The sequence below is a fragment of the Bubalus bubalis genome, chromosome 1 (genome assembly GCF_019923935.1).
Source record: "Bubalus bubalis isolate 160015118507 breed Murrah chromosome 1, NDDB_SH_1, whole genome shotgun sequence".
Classification (NCBI taxonomy): Eukaryota; Metazoa; Chordata; class Mammalia; order Artiodactyla; family Bovidae; genus Bubalus; species Bubalus bubalis.
This window is the reverse complement of record NC_059157.1, coordinates 5,532,944-5,553,436: the sequence shown is the minus strand read 5'-3', so window position 1 is coordinate 5,553,436 and position 20,493 is coordinate 5,532,944. Positions and strand designations below refer to the sequence as shown.

Genomic DNA, 20,493 nt, shown 5'->3' with positions numbered 1-20,493 from the left:
CCGATCTCTTGTTAGATTTTTAATGGTTTGATTAGTTTGTTGTTCGGTTTTGATTCTTCTCGCGGTTTTTTTAAGAGAAAGAGGTACATAAAAAAGAAAAGACAGCTCTTAGCAAATATTTCCTCCCAAAGATCAAGATACCTGGAACGTGTTCTGAAATGATGCAGATTCAGTCTAGTTTCCCATACTTTTAGTAGCATCTTAGTGATGGAACCAATTCATCATGACCAACACAAAGCACTGAATTCCCTCCTCGCTCCTATACATGGAACATGATAGTGGGAACTAAGGTGGCAGGGCAGTGTTCAAAACTTGCTCTGCTCCTCAGCACAGAACTAGTACTTTTGGAGGATAAAATACTTAAGCCTGGGTTTTATAAAGACCCTTTTGATTTACTCTAATATAAATTAAATCAGCCAGATTTTGTGGTTTGTGTCATTGCTACAGAGATGCTCTTTAAATTCAAATCTCAAATTTATTAACTATCTAAACACATGGGACATCAAGCATACCATTTCCCGATCTTCTGGTTTCCTACTTCCTTATCCTGTGCTTAAAAAACAAAATGCAATTTCCTTGCTTACTCTCATGTAATGTAAAGATGAATTGAGCATGCTCACAACTGGAAAGGACTTCCATGATCTGTGGCTGATACAGTTGGCATTACAGGACACCAGTCATTCTGAAGAGGATGTGAGGTGAAAACAGGATGAGGGATTCCCTGGCGGTCCAGTGGTTAGGAATCAACTCTTCCACTGCCAAGGGCATTAGTTCAGTCCCTCGTCAGGAAACTAAGATCCCACGAGACATGTGGCACAGCCAAAAAATTTAATAATAATTCATTTAAAATGGAAAACATTTCTTAAAGGACCATAAAAACTTAAAAAAAAAAACACCATAGAATAAAATGGAGGCTGATGGTGGAGTACAGGCCAGGTGGTCCTGGAGCTGTGGACAACGAAGCACAGACATGGATGTTCCCATTCTTAGAATTCCAAGGTCCACAGGGAGCTAAATACACTGGCTTCTGGGATCTACTTTAAAGAGAACAGCAGACTAACTCAGCAGTAGGCAAGAAAGGCGTAGCCCCAGTCTCCTGACAAGCTGCCCACAGGGGCAAAGTTTGACCCCATTGACTGTCAATTGGCAAGATGTAGACAGTATTTGCCAATAAAGGTCCATCTAGTCAAAGCTATGGTTTTTCCAGTAGTCATGTATGGATGTGAGAGTTGAACTATAAAGAAAGCTGAGGGCCGAAGAATTGATGCTTTTGAACTGTGGTGTTGGAGAGACTCTTGAGAGTCCCTTGGACAGCTAGGAGATCCAACTAGCCCACCCTAAAGGCAATCAGTCCTCAATATTCATTGGAAGGACTGATGCTGAAGCTGAAACTTCAATACTTGGCCACCTGATGTGAAGAACTGAGTCATTGGAAAAGACCCTGATGCTGGGAAAGATTGAAGGCTAGAGGAGAAGGGGACAACAGAGGATGAGATGGTTGGATGGCATCACCAAGTCGATGGACATGAGTTTGAACAAGCTCCGGGAGTTGGTGATGGACAGGGAAGCCTGGTGTGTTGCAGTCCATGGGGTCGCAAAGAGTCAGACATGACTGAGCAACTGAACTGAGCCAGTATTCATTGCAGAAGAAAGTAAGGTTTCCAAAGATACCTCTCAGCTTTCTGTAATAGGTGTTCTCTCTGACCTGCATTCATTCAGTTCAGTTCAGTCGCTCAGTCATGTCCAACTCTTTGCGAACCCAGGCCTCCCTGTCCATCACCAGCTCCCAGAGTCCACCCAAACCCATGTCCATAGAGTCAGTGATGCCATCCAACCAACTCATCCTCTGTCGTCCCCTTCTCTTCCCACCTTCAATCTTTTCCAGAATCAGGGTCTTCTCAAATGAGTCAGCTCTTCGCATCAGGTGGCCAAAGTATTGGAGTTTCAGCTTCAACATCAGTCCTTCCTGCGTTCATTAATGGAAGGTAAATGTGGAAAAGTGTGCCTCATAGATTGCTTCTTTCAAAACTAACAAATGCATAAATTATGGAAGGCGTAAATTGGGAAGCAAGTCCACATACTCCAGATTCTCAGTTAATCAAATCAGTCCAGCAATCATTTAGAGCAGCAGTCCCCAGCTTTTTAGGCACCATGGATCAGTTTCCTGGAAGAAAAGTTTTCTGCAGACTTGGGTAGGGGGATGGTTTCAGGATGATTCAAACATGTTACTTTTATTGTGCACTTTATTATTATTTCATGGTGGTATATAATAACATAATTATATAACTCGTCATAATGTGCAGTTCACAGTGGGTTCCTACTCCTATGAGAATCTAATGCCGCCCCTGTTCCGACAGGGGGCAGGGCTCTCGATGAGGAGCAGCTGTAAGTGCAGATGAGGCTTTGCTGGTCTGCCCAGTGCAAACCTCCTCCTGTGCGGCCCACAGACCAGCAGCAGCCCGTGACCCAGGGGCTGGGGACCCCTGAATTAGAGTCACTGGCATCTTGAACTGCAGGTATTCTGTCCAAACCCAAAATCCAACTCCTCGTCTCTGGGTGGTTCCCTTTCCATATTTTTCCATTTTCTACCAATAATGCCACTTTATCATTAACTTTATCAGGTCCTCCTTGTCAATTATTCCTTTAAAATGTCTCTCTCCCACTCATTTCTTTGTCTTCCCACAACAGGACCCAGGCACTCATCCCTTCCTCACTGGTTTTGTGCCTCTGGTCTCCCTTTTCTAAGATATTCTGTATATCACTGCTAACACGTTATGTGATGTTTCTAAATTATTCATTTCATCGGGTCAGCCCTTGATTTCCCACAGATCTAATTCCTGGCACACAGTAAGTTGTTAAGAACTGTTGAAGAAACTCGATGATTGGTGAATGTGAGGTTTCAGTTCTGTTTTAGCTTAAACATTCAGTAAACGTGAACTCGTAACTGTAGAACTGAACTTCTTTTAGGTTTATTTTGCTTACAACTATTAAGTGAGGCATTGTAAAACAACCGCTGACGGTGAAATAAACTACGGAGATGAAAGCGTTAAGGACACATCTATCTTGTGGAGTAATCTGAAGTCACAATCTAACTTTCACATCAGGAAAACTTGTATCATTCACAAGGTGTGGCTTAAGTTGAAGACGCTGATCTTTTAGCCCTCACTTGCCAATCAGCCTCATTATTTTCTCCATGTCTGTGTGTGCACAACCCTTCTTCCCCTTCTTTTATTTTTAGGTCCAGCAACCTGCCCATCTTCTGTGAGTTGCTCATGAACAAGCCCATCCCTAAACAGAATTATAGCATCAGGGGTTTCGGCTTCTGCACAACTGTGTGTAAATTACCTAAATTCATTGAACAAGTGGAGTTGAATGATTTTACATCAAAAAGAAGTTTTACATGAAGTGTTTACATTTGGGTTGCAAGTGCTTTCTTGTCTTCTGCATTTCCCCATCTTGGATTTGCAAAAGTTGTGACAATGTTAACTTTCAACAAGGTTTCTAAGAACTTCAGATAAATCCCAGAGCCCAAAATGATACCTGTAATCCAAATTCACAGATTGAATAAAACCAATGAGTTGGTTAAAACAGTTCCTGGGGTGATTCTGGTATATCATCTCTTCTCATTTATCCCAGTTCTTTAGCAGAGTTATGTCTTAGAGCCCAAAGTATCAGCTGATAGAGTTTGCTTTTCTCTCTCAGCTTAATTTTTATAAGTACTCCTGAAACTCTGAGGCAAATGAGGTAGATTCGCTAGGTCTCCTCTGGCGGCTTTGGATGAATGTGGATAATTAGCTCCCGAATGACTGGCTGCAATCTGCATATTTCTTTGGGTCACAGCTGGAAGGTCTTTAGCTCCCCTGACTGCACCCTACACTTTCTAATTGTGCGCTGGGGGTCAAGTTGCCCGTGTTCCAAGCAGACTGAGAAGAAATGTGGGGAGTTCTCTTATGTCTCAGAGTTATTTAAAACCTGTACGGCTCTTCAGCTGTGGTAGGCTATTCTTGCCAGTAAGCTAAATTTAACATTCCTCTCAATGTGCTGCAATGAGGTTGCTACTATAAACTGCTGTTGTGTAGACTGCAACTTCAGAGAGCGGTTCTATGTGCAGAGGGCTCCAAGCCAGCTTCTTGACAATCTTGCCTGCAGCCAGTGTGATAATACTAGGAGTTACTTACTCCTCAGCACAAGACAACACCTGTAGCAGAGTCTGAAAAGAGCCAACCACGACCCACGAGTCAGTCCCAGCTGAGGTGGAAATCAGCAGGAATATATGACATAAAGGTGAAAAATGCAGGCACTTCTTTGTATGCCTGATGGTGGGCATTATTTTAAAAATTGAAGGATTATTTTTATGTGGGAGCACTGTTTCCTTCTGAGGGCTTTTTGAACATTCAATTTAGTATTATGAAGGTTTTGTTATTTGAATTAGGAAATGTCAAATGAGTATATATTGTAGATTTGATTCAGTCTGTACCATATAATGACGAGTCTTAAGTGTGGAAAATTGAAGCATATTTTATAGAGATTTTGGGGGAAAATGCAAGGTTTTTTTTTCCTTTTTTAAAATGAATGAATGCTTCTGATATTCATAAGCACAAACTTTAGTTTACTGTTGGCCTGTGTTCCATAAGTCTGATTTGAGCAATCAGTTATAGTGGAAATGCCAAGGACTTGTAAAAAAAAAAGCCAAACCTGGTTAAAATTTGGCCTATTATTTCTTAGCTGGATAAAGTCCTTTAACCTTTCAGAGACTCGTTTTATGTGTATGGGGGATGAACAATATCTCCCTGAGTTGTTATAAAGCTTAAAGGGAATATATGTAAAATGCAAAGCATAGCACTTGAGACACAGTAAGTATTCAATTAAGTTCAGTAATAGATTAGCAGTAGCAGTTTTCAGAACTCAGAATTAATAGCAGGAAGGTAGGTTACTTCTGCTATGCATTAAGATGAGATTTTGTGGATCAGCCTAGAAATCCCATCTAATTTTAAAACCAAAGTGAACAAGATTTTCTTCTTAAATTAAGGTTCAATTCCAAGATACAAAGCTGTTTCAGACCAATTTTTAAAAAACTCTCATGAGGGAATTAGCCTTTGGGGGAAGAAGCTTGTAGTTTTACAAGCTAAAGCTTGTTGATTAAAAGAAGGGCACTGAAAACACTGGCAGTGTTCTTGACCTGAAAGCCAGACACCTGCCAGTATTTGAGAAGAAGCAAAACAGAGATAACTTGCACTCCTCTTTTCATGTCTCCAGAGCTTCTGAGTTCATCAGTGTGTCTTGGGGGCTCCATCAGGGGTCAGCCCCACTTCACAGATGCAGAAACTGAAGGTCAAGCAGAATCACTTGCCTGAAGTCACACAATGAGTTAACAGCAAAGTGGAAACTAGAATTAGTCCATTCTAGTTACAGAAACACGTGCGGAGTGTGTGCCAATAGTGGGCATATGGCCACAAGGGCTCCTCCCCGGCCCCTCCTCCCACACCACACACCCTCTAAGCCTCCTTCTCCAAGATTACAACTGTCCCTTCTGTTTGGACCAAGTAGGGCTCCATCCCCGTCTTTGTCCATTTGCCTCTATAACAAAACATCAGTTCCATAAAGCGGGTGGCTTGTAAACAAGTTATTGCTCACAGCCCTGGAGGCTGGAAGTCGGTGCAGCTGGGCCCAGGGAGGGCCCCCTCTCTGGGCTGCAGGCGTCTGGTGGCGTCCTCATGGGGAGGAGCTCTCTGGAGCCTCTTTCAGGAGTCCCTAATCCCTGCTATGAGTGCTCAACCCTGGAGACTGAAGCATCTCCCAACGGCCCCGCCCACTGAAACCGTCACATCAGACGTTAAGATTTCAACAAAATAACCTGGGGGTGGGGCACAAACATTCGGAGCATTGCACTCCCTTTAACCAGCGCTCATGTATCCTGAAGGTCTCAGAAAACAGGAGTGATTTCTTGTTACAAGGCAGAGAGGTGCTGGGAATTCCAGAGTCCGCATCATGCAGATTGGCATATTTGTGTTGTTGACCACACACTAGCTGACAACTAACAAACTTTCGGTTGGGAACCTCTTGAAGCATCAGAAGTCAAAGTGTCTGATTTTCTACAATTCAGTAACATTCTATTGTTCTCTTTAAAAAGGCTTTTTAACTGTTTGGTTTTGTGGGTTTTAACATCTTTTTAAATTGAAGTTTAGTTGATGTTTACAAGTGTTTCAAACTTAAAAACACACACGCAAGAAAAACTCTCATCCCAGTTTTGGAGAGCTGTAGGGCAAGGCCAAAACAGACACAGACATATATCCGAACGGATGTTCAGGTTTCAAGAGCAGGGGCTTCACTTTTTTTCTCCCTCCTGCAGTGTTCACAACATTTTAAGAAGAGAATCTCTGATGAAATAAATTGAGGTATTGAGGTTTTCAAGATTCAGATCATGAGTGGGTTTTATTACTTTCCTCCTAAGCATAATATATTGCTGGGTTTCTCTTTCCAGTATCTAAACAGCTATTAGCTTTGTGGAACTGTGTTCTCTTCCCTAAAGAGGAAATTCTAATTAACTCAAAGCACTTTGATTCAACCTCTAAGCCATTTACAGACTGGGGGTTGTGCTACGGTTAGTTTTTTTCTTTTCTCAAGTCCTTTGTTAGCTTCATACAACTTCTATGGATATGAATCTTAATAGATTTCAGCCTTGTTCTATTTTCACATTCCTGCTTGTCCTAGGGGAGTAGTATAGTGTGTTTAGTGCTGGTCTGGCATGCAGCTGGAAAAAGAATGTCAAGTTTATGGGAGAGGGGGGTGGGGTCCCTGCTTGTTTCTGCTGCCAGGAATGTGTGTCTTGCAACTCCTAGCGTTTGTGCAAGACATGATATGAAAGGAACTGAAACAGCAGAGGCTAAAGCCTCAGCACATGAAATGGGCAAGTTTGGGGAAGGATGTTAAGGGACAGGATCGAGGCTCCGCAACCGGTAAGCCCTTTGACGACGACGTCTTCCTTTCGTCCAGGCCCCTCCGCCTGCTCCAGGCGTTGCTTCCCTTCCTGCCCGGCCAAGCCTCTGGGCTGCGGCATTTCGGCTCCTGCCTCACTCACTCCACCACCCTCATCACTCAGTGGTCCAGTGCCCCCTGCACCCCTGTGTGTGGTGAGTCAGGCGGGTGCCCTACTATGCAGCCTCGTCCTGCCTGGCATGCTCTGCCTGGGCCCCTGCTGCGAGGCTGCACCCAGCGAACCTGTGCTGGCGTGCTGCAGAGCTGGGCCTGCAAGCCAGATCTCTGTCCTGACTTCCAGCCCCATCTCCTCCCATTTAGTGCAAATACTCACTTAAATGTCCCAGGCGGAGTTCACCTATGTCTCTCTTAAATCTCCAACTCTTTTGATGACTGCCAAGACCCTAAGGTCCTTGAGGGGGGCAGGAAGCAAAGAAATCGAAAGCCAAGAACCTAGAGTCTTTCGCCTCACCTTCTCATCCAAAGCTAATCAGAGCTAGTGCATCCGAAGGCTGGCACTGTCTGCTTTGCTCTTCAGTAACCTGGTGATCTCAGTCACTCTGCGCAGAAGGTCAAGGCTTCAGGACGGGACACGTTCATTTGTTCATGGTGTCAGCAATGATGCCAGATATGGGCCTGGACTATGAAGAGCTCCTTAGATAAATAAGGACAGGTTGTGCTGCTGTCTTTACATGCACCGCAAGATGTAAACGTTTCTTGAATAACCAGTTTCCCCGGGGAATCCGCGTTCCTTCTAAACGTCTGCTCACTGCCCACCCCTCCTTCCGTGGGAGGAATTTGCATTTAGAGCATTATCTCAATGTATAACTTTTTAAAGGGGCAATAAAGAAGGCCATAGATTTCCTTTGGGATCGATATAAAGCCAACGTCACATTGCATAGGAAAAAAGCTTATGCCTCAGCTTCCCTGGTGGCTCAGATGGTAAAGAATCTGCGTGCAATACAAATGTGGGTTTGATCCCTGGGTTGGGAAGATCCCCTGGAGGAGGAAATGGCAAACCACTCCAGTATTCTTACCTGGAGAATTTCATGGACACAGGACCCTGGTGGGCTACAGTCCATGGCGTAGCAGAGAGTCGGATACGACTGAGCGACTAACATTTTCAACACTTTTTGGCCAGGAAAGAACTACGGGATTAGGAGTGATTAAATCTTACCCGCAGGGCTGAGTGTTGGGAAGACTGAGTTGTGGAGCAGGTTCCAGGGGCCGTTGACGGCCTGGCTCTCGGCTCTCTCAAAAAGGACATGATGATTTGGGTTTTACTTCTTCAACCAACAAAAATGGTCAAAAAATTAAGGTGCCCATGTTGAGGTTTGGCGTCTCTGCAGGGATTTGTTCAAGTAGAAAGAGCAAGGAGCCAGGAGAGAGCTTGAGTTCCTCTGAGCCGTGTGATCTGAACCAGGTGACTCTGTTTTCCCGGCTTCAGTTTCCTCTGCTGTTAAATAATGATTCCTGTATTCCATGTAAAGTCATCTTGGATCTCTAGTGAAACACTCAGGAAAGTCATGCTTGGGATAAATATTTCTACAGCACAGACAGACCATATCTTTAAGACCTTGTGATTCTGATTCTAAGAATTACTGTATTTGGGTTTTTTTTAATTTAATTTTTAATTGAAGGTTAATTGTTTACAGAATTTTGTTGTTTTCTGTCAGAGGGGGTATATGCACACCTATGACTGATTCATGCTATATTTTTGTTTTTAAGAGCGATGCTTGGATTTGAAGTACTTTTATTGCTGGATGTGAAAAATTGATTTTAAATTAATAACTTCAGGATTATTGGCTGCGAGCTCCTAGTCTCCAGGCCCCCTTACACAGAATAATGGTATATGTGAAACGAGTGTTGTACCCTGGGAGCCTATGTACCCTAAGGAAAGGAGGGGTATGTCAGAGTCAGGACGAGGGAAGGGCCTTCCACGGAGACGGGAACGGGCGGCGGGGCAGCTGGGGAGGGTGGCCGGGCTGGAGGCCCGTCAAGTCAGAGCAAGCCACTGGCGCTTGAGACTCAGGCGGCTCCACCGCCCGGGGTGGACCTGCGGCGCCCCCGCAGCGTGCAGGACTCGCGGTCCCGCCGCGCCGCTTCTCCAGACCCGCCGCCGCCCTCCCGCCGCCGCCCAGGCCTGCTTCGGGGCCGGGAACCTCCGCCTCCCCGCAGTCTACAGTTGTCCTCCCAGCGCTCACCGCCTCGCTTTCTTCAGGCTTCTACTCAAATGTCGGCTTATCGGTGGGACCTTTCCTAACCACCGCAACGTCAAGAGCACTCCTGCTCCCACTTCCTCGGCTCCTGGTCCCTTCCTTTCCCTTACCTGCCTTTCTGGTTCTCAAGCCCCTGCATGTATGCGAGCGAACTCGCTTCAGTCGTGTCCAACTCTGTGAGACCCTACGGACTGCAGCCCACCAGGCTTCTCTGTCCGTGGGATTCTCGAGGCAAGAAGACTGCAGTGGGTTGCCCTGCTCTTCTCCAGGGGATCTTCCCGGCCCAGGGATTGAACCTGTGTCTCTTACGTCTCCTGCGTTGGCAGCAGGGTCTTTACCACTAGCATCTCCTGGGAAGCCCTCTCATGCCCCTGCCACCACCTAAGATCTGACTGTTTATCAATCTGTCTGTCCTCCTCAGGTGAACATCAGATGCAGGGGAGAGGGGATACTTAACTATTATGGTATCATCAGCATTTAGAATTGGCCCATGGTAGATGCTCAATAACAGAGAAGGCAATGGCACCCCACTCCAGTAGTCCTGCCTGGAAAATCCCATGGACGGAGGAGCCTGGTAGGCTGCAGTCCATGGGGTCGCTAAGAGTCGGAAACGACTGAGCAACTTCACTTTCACTTTTCACTTTCATGCATTGGAAAAGGAAATGGCAACCCGCTCCAGTGTTCTTGCCTGGAGAATCCCAGGGATGGGGGAGCCTGGTGGGCTGCCGTCTATGGGGTCACACAGAGTCGGACATGACTGAAGTGACTTAGCAGCAGCAGTAACAGATGCTCAATAAACCATTTTTTCCTTTTATTTTCTTAATTTTTATTGGAGTATAGTTGATTGATAATATTATGTTGGTTTCAGGTGTATAGAAAAGTGAATCAGTTATACATATACATATCTGCTTGATTCTTTTTCCACATAGGTCATTCCTGCCCCTAAAAACAGCTCTAAAAAAGCTGTGACCAAGGCCCAGAAGAAGGATGGCAAGAAGCACAAGCACAGCTGCAAGGAGATCTACTCCGTGTACGTGTACAAGGTGCTGAAGCAAGTCCATCTGGATACCGGCATCTCGTCCAAGGCCATGGGAATCATGAACTCCTTCATCAACGACATTTTCGAGCGCATCGCTGGCGACGCATCGTGCCTGGCGCATTACAACAAGCACTTGACTATCACATCCAGGGAGATTCAGACTGCCAAGTGCTTGCTACTACCTGGGGAGTTGGCCAAGCACGCCGTGTCCGAGGGCACTAAGGCTGTCACCAAGTATACCAGCTCCAGGTAAATATGATATGCCTAGCCGCTGTTAACGGAGAAGGCAATGGCACCCCACTCCAGTACTCTTGCCTGGAAAATCCCATGGATGGAGGGCCTGGTGGGCTGTAGTCCATGGGGTCGCTAAGAGTCAGACATAACTGAGCGACTTTACTTTCACTTTCATTACTGTGTAGGCTCCCCTGGTGGCTTGTCGTAAGAATCCACCTGACATTGCAGGAGACGTGGGTTTGATCCCTGGGTTGGGAAGATCCCCTGGAGAAGGAAATGGCAACCCACTCCAGTCTTCTTGCCTGGAGAATCCCATGGACAGAGGAACCTGGCGGGCTACAGTCCATGGGGTCGCAGAAGAGTCAAACATAACTTAGTGACTAAGCAACAGCAATACAGAGTATTGAGTAGAGTTCCCTGTGCTATGAAGTAAGTCCTTATCAGTTATCTCTTTTATATACAGTAGTGTGTATATGCAGAGAAGGCAATGGCACCCCACTCCAGTACTCTTGCCTGGAAAATCCCATGGATGGAGGAGCCTGGTAGGCTGCAGTCCATGGAGTCGCTAAGAGTCGGACAGGACTGAGGACTTCACTTTCACTTTTCACTTTCATACATTGGAGAAGGAAATAGCAACCCACTCCAGTGTTCTTGCCTGGAGAATCCCAGAGACGGGGGAGCCTGGTGGGCTGCCGTCTATGGGGTCGCACAGAGTTGGACACGACTGAAGCGACTTAGCAGCAGCAGCAGTGTATATATGTCAATCCCAACCCCCCAATTTTTCCCTCCCCCGCCTCTGGCCCAATAAGCCATTATTGAATGAAGAAAAGCAATGAGTCTGGGACTCGCAGAAACAGAGGTGTCTCGGTTCCATCAAAGAGGAGCCAAACACAAAGAGCTGAACACTGCAGGTTCCACGGGGAGGCCTGGGGGACAGACGGAGGTCTTTGGCATTTGGGGGGACCGGGGGGGGGGCGGGATTGGGGTGCCGTCAGGGAGTGAGGAGTGAAAGGAGGCCAGAGCCAGGCCTGCATCTCAGGGACACCAGTCCTGAGGCGCCTGTGATGGGGACAGACCTGTGAAGGGGACTTAGGAGGGGTAGTGACTGAGGCCAAAACAATCCAGCTGGGCAAGGGGAGCCTGGTGGCAGCCGGCAGGGGAGCCCTGGGAGCAGGACAGGCCAGCGCTGGGGGGTGAGACTGGGTCCCTGGAGTGGGCTCCCTCGTGCCCTGAAGGGAGAAGCCTGGTGGCGGTGGGCTGAGGGGAGCCCAAGACCAGAGAAGAAGCTGGTGGTAGAGGACTGAACTGAGGCAGGAACAGAAGCCTTCTTCAGTGAGATGGGAGATGAAAGGTGTCTGCTGATGGAGGGAGACCCGGAGGTGGGTGCAGACCCAGGAGCACAGACCGTGTGGGCAAGCCGCGCGATATGCGGTTGGCACAGGTGGCGAGCAGGGGCAGAGGTGAGTCAGGCCCGATGGGACCTAGGCTGGGGCGGCTGCGGAGGTCTGGCGCCTTCGGTCCCCCAACCCGGCATCACCAGCAAATCAAGGCAGAAGGGATGCTCTCGGGCTGGCGAGAGGGGAGAAGTCAGGGATGGATTTCCAAACAGAAGGTCAACTTTCGGGAAGGGGATGACATGGGTGCCTAGCGGTGGCCAAGACCACCTGGGACTGGAGACCACGTTTCTTTCTTTCTTTTTTAACTTATTTGTTTTATACAGAACACTTCGGCAATCTGTGTCATCCTTGCCCAGGGCGGCGGGGGACCGGCTAGTCTTCTCTGGATCGGTCCACATTGAGTGCATTCGCTGCTGCCGAAACGAGCCGAGACCGAGAGTCTCGAGCAACCCGGGTGTTTCGTGTTTGGCCGGCCAATTTTCCCGGGCAGGGGGATCACCTGGGGATCTTGCTAAAAACTGTGAATTCGGACTCAGCGGGCCTGAGGTCTGCGGGCACAGGAGCTCCGCGTGAGGCCAAGGCGGCGGGCTTCTCGTGCAAGGCGTTGGAGGATGTTCGCCCGCATCCAGCGGCCCAGGGCGCAGGGCGCGGGGGCCTGGGGGTCGCCAGGTGGGCTCCGACAGAAGGGAGGGGAAGGGAGGCTGAGGCGGCTGGAAGCCTAGGCCGAGGCGAGGCGCTTCGGCCTGGAGACGCTGGAGATGAATGCGAACACCACGGAAGGAGGCGCCTGAAGGGTGAGCGCGGCGGACCCAGAATCGGAGGTGAGTGCGCACCGGCCCAGCGCTGGCTGGACCGGACCGGGTCCTGGGCGCCGGGGTGTAAGTGCATCCCCCCGGGGCCGGTACACGCGAAACGGGGAAGGAAAAACGCCAGCAGTTTACAGTGCCTTCTAAGCACACACGAGTTAAGCCAAGGGCATTAAAGTTTTTACCCTCTTTCTTCGTAATTAAACGTCTCTTCTTTTTCCTGTTTTTCTTGTTCCGGATTTTAAATGTCGACTGGACCGAGATTTTACTTTCGGGTTAACACGTATACCCTGATGCTGGGAAAGATTGAGGGCAGGGGAAGGGGACGACAGAGGATGAGATGGTTAGATGGCATTACCGACTCAATGGACATGGGTTTGGGTGGACTCCGGAAGCTGGCAATGGACAGGGAGGCCTGGCGTGCTGCGATTCATGGGGTCGGTCGCAAAGAGTCGGACACTACTGAGCGACTGAACTGAACTAACAGGTATACAGCCCTACATGGCACAGGGAGCTGGCTGGTCAACATGCTGAGGGAATTCCCTGGCCGTCTGGTGGATGGGACTCGGGGCTATCTCTGTGGTGGCTGATTTCAATCTCTGGTTTGGGAGCTAAGATGCCACAAGCCCTGGGGAGGCCAACAATAAAAACCAACCAACAAACAAAAAACCCAAGTAGTGAAATACTTTTCTTCTGGGCAAGCACATGGACTTAAATGATCCATGACTCTAATCATTCTTTACCAGGAAAATCTGTTACCATCATCTTCACATTATTTCACAGTTATTTTTCTTTAGGGCATCACTCACATGCCTAGAAACACAACTCTGGTAAAACACTGAAATATGTGGCAAGCCCGTAAGTCTTAAGAACTACATTGTCCAATTATACTGTGTTTTAAATTATTTTTTGTTGACATATAGTTGATTTACAATGTTTTAAATCTCTGCTGTACAGCAAAGTGACTTAGTTATACACATATATATGTTCTTTTCTATATTTTCCGTTATGATTTATCCCAGGAGATTGAACATCATTCCCAGTGTTACACAATAGGACCTTGCTGTTGGTCCATCCTCTAGAATAGTTTGCGTCTGCTAATCCTAACCTCCCAGCCCTCCCCTCCCCTCCCCTCCCGCAGCCACAAGTCTGTGATAGGCTCATTTGTGTCATATTTTAGGTTCCAGGTAAAAGTGAGGTCATAAGGTGTTTGTCTTTCTCTGACTGAGTATGAGCATCTCTAGGTCCATCCATGCTGCTGCACGTGGCATTATTTTGTTCTCTTTCATGGTTGAGTAATATTTCATTATATATACATGCACCGTGTCTTTATGCATTCCTCTGTCCATGGACACTTAGGCTGTCTCCGTGTCTTGACTGCTGTGAATATAGGGGTGCGTGTCTTTTCTAATGATACTTTTCCCCCCCATTATATGCCCAGAAGTGGGATTGCTGCAACACAGGGCAACTCTGCTTTCAGTTAGTTTTCTGAGGGACCTCCACACTGCTTTCCACAGTGGCTGCACAGATTTACATTCCCAGTTATACTGTTTTATATCAAGATCTCTTATATTTGAAGGATTCATTATTAACAATCTTTAGGACATGGTAGTGCATGATGGGACTAGGAGGCCTAAAGGAGGGCCCCTCCCCTCAGCTCTAATCAAAGACTAAGATACACATGTGTGTTGGGTGTCTTAAAAGCAACATTAGGCAGTATGGTTAATTAAGTACCAGGTTGAAAAAAATTTAAGAACTTGTAATAAAGGCACCTTGAAAGGAAGGTGCTTGCTCAGTCGCTCAGTCATGTCTGACTCTTGCGGCCCCATGGACTGTAGCCCACTCTGTCCATGGGGATTCTCCAGGCAGAATACTGGAGTGGATTGCCATGCCCTCCTCCAGGGCATCTTCCCAGCTCAGGGATTGAGCCCAGGTCTCCCACGTTGCAGGCGTATTCTTTACCTTCTGAGCCAAGTCCAAGTAATTCAAAACAAAAAGCAGTTACCAGATTTTTCTGCTTTAGAATCAATTTGAAGGTATGATTTCCAATTAGCATTAATCCTAAATCCACCTTGATTGCTAGGTATTTTTCAAAACCTGAAACCAATATTAGCAGTTGTTACCAACCAAACTAAAACGGAACGATTTTAATTACTCCTTTAAAAGCGTGTATCATAAACTCTTTCAAGCATACACAAAAGCATAAAGAACAGTATACAAAATAACTATTCTCTCATACTCGCCAATCTTTATCCCAATAGGTACTCAGTAAATGTTTGTTGAATGAATAAAGGATTCTCATTTATTATTAAACACCTTGTCTCCATATTTATTGTATCCTTGGAACCAAGGGTGATGTTTTACACTTGTTTTCTTTTCCATAGTGCCGTTCAATGATGCTTATGTGGTTGGTGTTCAGTCAGTACTTGTAGATCGGCTGATTATTTAAGGTCTAGCTCCCTATGTTTGTAGCTGCTTTTACACTTGAGCCCTAACTGGTAGCATTTTTTTTTTTCACTCGAAGCCAGTTTTAACTTAATTGAAATGGTTTTAATTGTAACACTTTATTGATGAAGTACACCTCTAAAACTTGAAAGTGAGAGAAGTGAAAATCGTTTAAGCTATAGCTTTTACTGAATTTTATTATGACATCCTAACATCTTTTATTGCTACCTTCTATTTTTAATGTTTGAATTAGCAATTTGTTTAAAGCCCTGATTTTTAATTAGAGTAAGAATAACTCAAAAGCTGATATTGCAAAATGTTTAAACACAGGTTTCTCTTGTAAGGGGAAAAGAAAGACTTGGCTTTTTCAGGGTCCTTTTGTGACTACTCCAGATGCCACAAAATCCCAGAAATTATTCCTATGCTGCCACATGCATTTATTTTCAGCTTCTTTCTCTGGTTCACTGTTTCAACATGGCTGGAAATCTCTGGGGTCCTTGTGGTATAGATTCCTGACTCTCATCTCAGTCATCCTGTGTCCCAAACAGGACGAGGGGTAGCAGGTTGACGCCAGCATCTTTTAAGGTCTCCCTGTGCTTCTTCATGGAGAAGGCGATGGCACCCCACTCCAGTACTCTTTGCCTGGAAAATCCCAGGGACGGAGGAGCCTGGTGGGCTGCAGTCCATGGCGTCACACAGAGTCGGACACGACTCAAGCGACTTAGCAGCAGCAGTGCTTCTTCAAGGGGCTAAACTTGGATGAAGTGTTAACTGCTGCTATCTTAGCTCCAGGTTTCTTGTTTGGGTTTCCCTCTCACAGTAGCTTTCCATTTCTGTTCCCTTTTCCCCCTTTCTGCTGATCCTTCATACCCCATCCCTGCTCCCACTCTGGCCCCTCCCTCAAGGGTCTCCATGGCCCCCATGATCCACCTCCCAGTTCAGAAACTTTGGGGTAACCTGGCTCACAGAATCACTACCCCTCCTCACTTAAGTCTCAGGGGATGTAGTCACCAAAGACACTGGAAATCATTATTTTGTTTCAAGTGTGAGGGGCTGTAGATCAGGGCTACTCAAAGGAACCTGTTCAGGAGATAAGCTCACGCTTGGATAATCAATGCACACTTTCCTTTTGAGGAAAATCTTTCTACAATCTCATATTTTGGTGCAAGGTCAACTCTTCATGGACTAACAAAAGACAGTTCATGGAAAGCACAGTTCCGCTAACCACATCTGGGGTATTTGTGCTATAGATTATTTTGGGGGAAAAGCTTTATTGAGATATAGTCATATACCATAGGACTTCCTTGGTGGCTCAGACAGTAAAGAATCCACCTGCAGTGCGGAACACCTGGGTTCGATCCCTGGGTTAGGAAGATCCCCTGGAGGAAGGCAGGGCAACCCACTCCAGTATTCTTGCCTGGAGAATCTCACGAACAGAAGAGACTGGTAGGCTACAGTCCATGGGGTTGCAAAGAGTCGGACGTGACTGAGCAATTAAGGACACACACAGTCATGTACCATGAAACTCATTTCAGTACATAAGAAGTGACTCAGAGTTTGCAACTTTTACCACAATCAATTTTGGAACATTTTCATCTTCATTGGGAACTTCAGAAAGAAACGTGATGCTCCTTTAGCTGTCAACCACCTGCCCTTCCATCTCTTTCCCCAGCTAATCACTAATCGACTGTCTGTCACGGTATCCTTTTCTGGATATTTCATTTAAAGGGAATCACAGAATACGTGAACTGTGACTGGCTGCTTTCACTTAGCATAATATTTTAAAAGTTTCTCCGTGTTGCAGCATGCATTAGTAGTTCATTCCTTTCATGGTCAAATTCCAATGTCTAGATATAATTTGATTATTCATTTATCAATTGATGGACATAGTTCCTTTTGGGTATTATAAACAATGCCGCTGTGAACATTCATATGCAAGCTTTTGTATGGATGTACAGTTTCAGTTCTCTTGGGTATATGATTAGGAGTGGAATTTCGAAGTCAAATGATAATTCTGTTTAAATATTGAGAAGCTGTCAGATGGTTTTCCAAAAAGTGAACCATTTTATGTTCCTATAGCTGAGTATGAGGATTCTGATTTCTCAATATTCTGCCAGCACTTCTATGACTTTTACGGTCATCTTCGTGGATGTGAAGTGGTACTGTGGTTTTGGTTTGTCTTTCCCTAATGACTGATAATGAGTATCTTTTCATGTGCTTATTGGCCATGTGTCTATATTCTTCAGAAAAATGTCAATCCAGATTTTTTTTTTTTGTCCTCCTTAAAATTGGCTTATCTTTTTTTATTGGAATTATAAAAGTTCTTTATTCTGGCAACAAGTCCCTTATTAGCTCTGATTTGCAAATTTTCCCCCCTCTTTGGCTTTTCTTTTCACTGTCTTGATAGTGTCTTGTTGCACAGGAGTTGTTAATTTTGATGAAGTCTAATTTGTCTTTTTTTCTTAATGATCAAGCTTTTGGTGTTTCAGAATTCATTCCAAATTCAAGGCCATGAATATTTACCCTTATGTTTTTCTCTAATAGTTTATAGTTTTGACTCTGCATGTAGCTCTTTGATCCACTATTTAATTTTTGTACATGGTGTAAAGTAAGGGTCCACCTCCAGTCTTTTGCATGTGGCTATCCAGTGTTCCAGCACCATTTGTTGACAAGGCTACTCTTTCCCTATTAAATGATCTTGGTACCCTTGTTGAAAAATCTACTGACTATAGACACAGGATTTATTTCTGGATTTTCAACTGTATTCCACTGACCAATATGTTTATCCTTATGCCAGTTCCACACTGTCTTGATGAGTGTTGCTTTTGTAATAAGTTTTGAAATTGGGAATTTGGGGGTCTTCCAATTTTGTTCTTCTATTTCAAGATCATTTTAGCTGTTTTAAGTCCTTTGAGTTTCCTATGAATTTTAGGATCAGCTTGTCAGTTTCTACAAAGAAGCCAGCTGGGATTCTGCTAAGGATTGCATTAAATCTGTAGATCAGTTTGTGGATTATTGTCATTTTAACGTATTGTCTTCTAATCCTTGAATATGAGATGACTTTCCATTTATTTAGATCTTATTTGATTTCTTTCGACAATGTCTTGTAGTTTTTAGAGTATAATTGGTAGTTCTTTGGTTAAATTTATTCCAAAATATTTTATTTTTGATGCTATTGTAAATGCAATTGTTAATTTCATTTTTGGATCATTCGTTGCAGTTCTTACTCATTAGGGACACATAGAGGAAAAAACCAGCTATTGCAGGGAAAACCTGGCTGGTCTTCTGTGAACTAGCATTTCCTAAAAGAAATTGCTTGAGATTCTATGTAGAGAAAAAGTATTCCATGTCAAGTAGTCTTGGAAGATGTTTCCTGTTTGAAAGCTTCATGATCTCTGTGAACATATGGAATAATCTGAGAAATCAGGCAGGTTTTAAATCCTAAGGAAGCAAAGTCTTTTGTCTATTTTGAAGTACTTAATCCTGAATGATTTTCAGACCCTTCTTAGGATGTGATGAGACAAGAATTTATGTGGCCAGTGTCTTGAAAAAGTTATGCTATTTCATAATTTTGCCTAGAGTAGACGTTGTCATGGTTGGTCGTAATATTATAAAATGTACTGTTAGTGCTAGCGAAAATAGTTCTTTTTGAAAGTGACATTTAAATTCACCCAGTAATATACTGTCTTGTTGAATTGTTTCCTCCTTGGATTGAGTATCATAAATGTTCATGATCAATACTGTGTAATGATAAGGATAGGGTATTCAAGACTGGAGAAAGGGGCCTTGGGGAGCTACTAGATGGGTAAGCTTTGGGGAGCTCGTAGATGATTAAGCATACACAGTTTGGAGTTTAGGAAGGTAAGGAGTAAAGACAACATGGCCTGGGAGTTGGACATGCTCGTATTAGAGTCTTAGCTCTGTGTGTGACCTGAGTGATAGTGAACATGTGTGAAACTGAATCTCCGTTTTATCACTTAAAAAAATGGCCTTAAGAGCTGTATCACTTTATGCACAGTCCGGTACATACATAACTCAAACATAAAATGGCTTTGTTCTCTAAAGTAGGGCTATATACATTTATATTCCACCTTGCATATGCTTTACCTATAACCTTCAGATTTGTGTCTGATTTGAAGGAATGCTGGGGACTGAATTCCTGGAAAAGTTTAGGGCCTTGCTTCAAGACAGTGGACCCAAGCACTCCATCGACCTGAACTGCACTCCAAGCTGGCTGCAGGCCAGCTTCGTTACTACTGTTGTTTTAAATTTTTGTTTATTTTGGCTGTGCAGGGCCTTTGTTGGTGTGCGGGCTTCTCGTTGCGGTGGCCTCTCTCCTTGTGGAGCACGGGCTCTGGGCCCGTGGACTCTGGAGTTGCAGCTCACAGGCTCCAGGGCACAGGCTCCGCAGCTGTGGTGCCCACGTGGGCTTAGTTGCTCTGCGGCACGTGGGATCTTCCTGGGTCAGGAATTGAACCCGTGTCTCCTGCATTGGCAGGCAGCTTCTCTACCACTGAGCCCCCAGGAAAGCCCTGCAGGCCAGCTTTGAATCAAGCAACTTACCTAGAGTGTTCACCAACATTTTTTTCCATCTTCTTTCCCTCTGATTCATTCCCTCCTTCTCTCTGAAATATGTCTGTCCTGACAAAACCAACTTTCTGGAAAAGTAATATCTTAGTCTGTCTGAGCTGCTGTAACAAAATGCAAACAAACCAACAAACATCCGTCTCTTAATTCTGCAAGCTGGTAAGTCCAGTACGATGGGACTGCCAGACTTAGCGTCTAGCTGACTCTCTTCTGGGCTCCTGTGTCTTCGTGTGGTCTAAAGGGCCAGGGAGACCTCTGTGTCAGGCCTCCCGTTGCCCTCCCCCTCCCTGCTGCCTTCATCTCCCTTAGCAGCTAGCTGATTTCTGAGCAGCATCAAGTCACCTTGGAAATAACTACTCAGTCTCATTTTCCTTGTACATACCGTTTTCTTCCATAATTTCAAATGCCTAATATACTGCACCAATGGATGATACAAGAAAACTTGTACATTTTCTTTTATTAATAAACATATAATTTTAACATTATAATTAGTGTTACAGATTGTTCTCCCCTGGGTTGTGATTTCTTCAAGGGCAAGGCTGTACCGTATTCATGTTTCTCAGGCCTTTTTTTAAATAAGGGCATTAATCTCTGAGGGTAGGCCCTTGGGCTAAAAGCGTCCACAAGGCCCCACCTCCTAATACCACCACACTGGGCATTAGGATTCTAGTATGATGTTTGGGGGGAACACAAACATTCAAACAAAAATATGTGAAGTATCATCTAGTCAAGTTGCCAGTAGCAGTGATATTTGGCAATTTTTCTATCTTCTCTAAATATGGACGGAAAGG

General features: G+C 45.2%; 1 protein-coding gene and 1 long non-coding RNA gene across 3 annotated transcripts in view; one reads left to right on the top strand and one right to left on the bottom strand.

The window, feature by feature from the left end:
- Positions 1-3,153: 3,153 nt before the first annotated feature.
- On the bottom strand, positions 3,154-8,508 carry LOC123328124. Its single transcript, XR_006542933.2, has 3 exons — positions 8,153-8,508; positions 7,448-7,611; positions 3,154-4,210 (listed from the first exon to the last, which is right to left on the bottom strand). It is a non-coding gene; the product is annotated as an uncharacterized LOC123328124 (long non-coding RNA).
- Positions 8,509-12,551: 4,043 nt separating this feature from the next.
- Positions 12,552-20,493, top strand: part of TOP2B (DNA topoisomerase II beta) — a 97,679-nt gene continuing 89,737 nt past the window's right edge. Inside the window, exon 1 of one of the 2 annotated variants that reach the window (XM_044924793.2) lies at positions 12,552-12,685. The gene's annotated coding sequence lies outside the window, so the exon portion shown is untranslated. The remainder of the gene's footprint in view (positions 12,686-20,493) is intronic. The other variant, XM_044924817.2, reaches the window with a different exon arrangement.